This window comes from Magnolia sinica, chromosome 2 (assembly GCF_029962835.1).
Source record: "Magnolia sinica isolate HGM2019 chromosome 2, MsV1, whole genome shotgun sequence".
Lineage (NCBI taxonomy): Eukaryota > Viridiplantae > Streptophyta > Magnoliopsida > Magnoliales > Magnoliaceae > Magnolia > Magnolia sinica.
Genome location: NC_080574.1, coordinates 58,377,903 through 58,382,043, shown reverse-complemented (window position 1 = coordinate 58,382,043; position 4,141 = coordinate 58,377,903). Strand labels below are relative to the sequence as shown.

The following is a 4,141-nucleotide window of genomic DNA, read 5'->3' as shown; positions in this document are numbered from 1 at the left end:
ATCCCACACTACACCAAAATCATTTATCAGGAACGGTCGATGCTTTGGTTCAGGTATAATTTTAAACCGTTTCTAAGTGAACACGGTTCTAAACCGTTTTAAGTGTAGGCACATTTTTCAAAATCAGTTTAGAGCTTTTATTTTTCTATAGTATTTTGAGATATTAGTTCTGAAAAAATGTTATTTTGTGATATACCATGCTATATCTTTTAGTTGCTGTTTAGATAGATTTGGGATATACCATTTGAAGAAGAAAAAGAAAAAACTGGGGAAATATAGGGTGGTGTTTTTATGACTTGAGTCAATTGCTGCTTTGTGAGTCAATCATTTTGAAGCAGCCTAATGGTTTTGAATGAGACGTTGGTTTCTGTGTTACAGTTGATCTGTTGAAAGGAATCCTAAGAACCCAATGCTTAGCAGGTCAACTGTTTTGCGGTGGGCTCTGCGTCCTTCATCATAATTTTATAATCTCCTTTACACCCCCACTGTTTCCTGTGGTGTGGTCTAACTAAGCTTTGAATCTGCCTCTTTTTTTTTTCTTTTTCTTTTTTTTTTTTTACTCATGCCTTAAACTGAGCTGGAAAAATAGATGGCTAACGTGGATAAAACACATACATCATGGCAAGGCCCATGAAATCAACAGACTTTTGGGCATGCATCTCAGTGGGTTGCTAATTGTTTTTTTAAAGTAATGGCATTTTCTTTAATCATATTGTACACTCTAGAATTTTGATTATCTGCAAATTTATTCCTTTATTTTGCAAATCCAAAGGATGGCACAGAAAAATCTCCTAAAGTGCATGATCTCATTCACATTACACATTTCAACTCAGTTGAACTGTAGAAATTTGTATATAGGCACATGCCCATCATTCAGGCACAACAGATTCCCATGTTACATCTGGTTATTCATTGTCAGGAATATGCAATCGGCTTGTGAATGGTAAATTGGTGAATGTTTCATAGTCTGGAGATCAACCTTCCTTTTATCCAGGCTCGATACTTCTTCTGTTTGATACTTTTCAACTTAATGGATGTTCTCTGTATTTTAAAAAAAAAATGATTGGACCATTTGTTAAATAGCTAGATTTTGAGCTGATTCGCAAACTGTTGTAGTAGATAACATGACCATATTCTGGTTTTATATCATTGTTACATTGCTTTTGTGGTCCATCTGACTAAATATATGATTTTCTGGTTTGCTGTTTTGTGACGCTTCAGAAGAGGAGACTATGATCAAAAGGCAATTGGTGGAAAGCAAAAGAGGCAAAAAATTTCAATTAGACATGTAAGCAAGCATTTTCTTCCTGAACTGATATTCAACCTTTGATGTGTATGCCTTCAGATCTATTAACTAGACATTAATATTTGAGAGAGGGTGACTTCTTTGCTGCTATTTCCATTAGAAGTAATGAAGAAACCCATTGATAAAGTGAGGGCCAACGCTAAATGCTTGGGCCATATGCCAAATGAAACACTAAAACTCATTTCATGTGTAAACAATCAACTCTCTTTATACCTGGACAACTAAGGCATGTGTTCTTAGTTCATCCTGTAATGCACGTTGAAGATCCTAAGCATAGACATCAAATGATGAGTGAAAAACTTAACAAAGACCTGGTTAAGAATCCACAAATGAGGAGTGTGATTTGGCCATCTAATAGCATTTAGCTTGTTTTCTTAGTCAATCATGAAGGAATTGAAAACAAAAAAAAAAAAAAAAAACCCTCCAATGCTTCGTCTTCTCATGGATGTGGCATCAGCTTCACTCACTGTGATGGTGTAATAGACAACAATGGATCATTCAGAATCATGCATGATGCCAACTGCAATAATGGATGATCAGGTTCACTTTGCTTCCACCATCAGAATTAAGCTTCTAGATTATATCGGTAGGCCTCGAACATCAGGTGCCTTGAGGACTTTAGAAGTAACAAACCTACAACCTGATTAGAGTAGAGCTTGACACCATCCAAAAGACCATGAAATGCCTGTTGTAGAATAGATACTACACTTGATTTTAGCCAAAAGGCTGAGAAGATATGTTATGTATGTTGAACTTCTTGGAAGTTGCGAATCTTTGGAAAAAAATGTGCTCTGTCAAGATATACCACGGTCATGGTGTAAGACCCGTGTCCTAATCCGTACCATTTCATTAGCTTCCGCGGTCCTTCCGGTCAAATTCCGGCAACCTTCGCACCGTATTCGGTATTTGCGCACGATCTTAAGCCAGGTCCCGCACACCGACGTCGGCTCGATCCAAAACTTATGTCTTGGTGATCGCGTCGTCGCCGCGGTTCCAACGCCGTGACTTGCGCACCGAACCGATACCCAGGTAAGAAGATGCCGATCAGCGTTTATTCCGAAGAAACACCGCACGTTGCGGATTTCGAGGGAATCTCTACACAATTAGTCCCACTAATTAAACATAAATGCAACCATACCTCAAAGTACCTCACCCATTCCCTCTTTTTCCAAAAGTCCACCATCTTTCCACCTCACCATTCCTCTTTTCTCATTTTCAACCTCAACCATCCCTCTTCTCCACCATTTGACATGGACCCCCCTCAAAAATCAGGTCAATCCAGCGCTCGGGCGGCCCACATCACAAGAAAAAGTGCGAATTGAACTCTACCATTGAAACCCTTTCTGGGTCCACAGAATTTTCAGATCAAGCTGAAAATTGTTGTTCCCCTCCTCCCTGGCCCGTGTGACCTTATGAATAAGTTGGATTTCAAATGAACATTTCAGTGGGCCTTACCCAAGGTCCAAGTGACCTTATGAATAGGTTGGATTTCAAATACATATTATGGTGGGCCCTAGGCCCATGTGGTGGAGCCATATTGATGTATTTCTGGCCATTGGGGAGGCCCACCTTGATATATATATAAGGCCCATGAGGTTAGGCCCATTCGACGTATTGGTGGCCCGATGTCGAGGCCCACTCTGATATATATAAGGGCCATGTTACGAGACCCATTGTGATGTTTTCAAAGGCTCATGGAGTATGACCCATTGCAATGTACATAAGGCCCACTAATGCGGCCCACTTGATTTATATAAGGCCCATAGGAGATGGCCCATTTAATGTATCGAGAACTATGGGTCGAGGCCCAATGAGATGTATATTAGTCCATTGCAATGTGTGATTTCCTATGGTTTGTGTAATGGTGCTTTATGGCGGGCTAAGCCTTGGGAACAATGTTGGTTTGACGTCCACATTGTAAGGACAATGTTGGTTAAATGTCCGCATTGTCATACTCCTTAAGGCCACTGATAGGTTCATATTTATACTCTGCAGGCCGTCTAGGCCCATTTCTGTGATACGCAGAGCCCATCCCTATATGCATGTTTAGTATAGATCCATGGTTCATGATCATTCGCATCATATGTATGCCTGACGTGAGGAGTGACCGATCATAGCATATGCCTTTGGGCAGACTGTTTATGGGCTCCCTGATAGGCGGAGTTGCCCCATATAAGTGCATGGTACATACAGACTGTTGCATGACTGATAATGTGACTCATGCACTTGCATTTGTGTGATTATAGTTACTATGTGCCCTAGCGACATCAGGGCCATAGCCTCCACAGATACATCGTGGATGGCAGGATTGGAGACCGGAAATATTCGATTCTAGCATACGGGCACCATAGATGTCCCTGGGTGAAAATCCCTAAACCCGATGGTACCAGAGGATGACTCCAACGTCGAGACCGAGTGGATATACGAACGCATGAGGGCCGAATACCAGGAGGCCGCGTCTCCCACTGTGTCGTGGTCGGTTGGAAAGGAGTGTGGCCTTACTCGCCCGAGGGTAGGGGGCAATACTAGGCTGAGTTTGACCAGCTCGTGAATGGGTCCGCTATCGACGTGCCGGATAGGTATTGGCAGACTATTGATCAGGCGGATAGTGAGGTTTCTTACGCTTACTTGGACAGTGCGGCTAGGAGAGCGACAGTGCCATTTGGAGTGTATTAGACCCCGGTGATTATTCAGAATGAGAACTGTACTGATACATGTTGAGGATTGGCATGCTTGAGTTGCACCTTGCATCGCATGGCCGTGTTATGGCCGATAGCATTCATATCTTGCACCGCATAGCCTTGTACGGCTGATTGCATTCATGTGCTCATCACC

At 41.9% G+C, this 4,141-nt stretch overlaps 1 pseudogene; it reads right to left on the bottom strand.

Annotated features, from left to right (window-relative positions):
* Positions 1–1,950: 1,950 nt before the first annotated feature.
* On the bottom strand, positions 1,951–2,044 carry LOC131238114 (U2 spliceosomal RNA; annotated as a pseudogene).
* Positions 2,045–4,141: the final 2,097 nt, after the last annotated feature.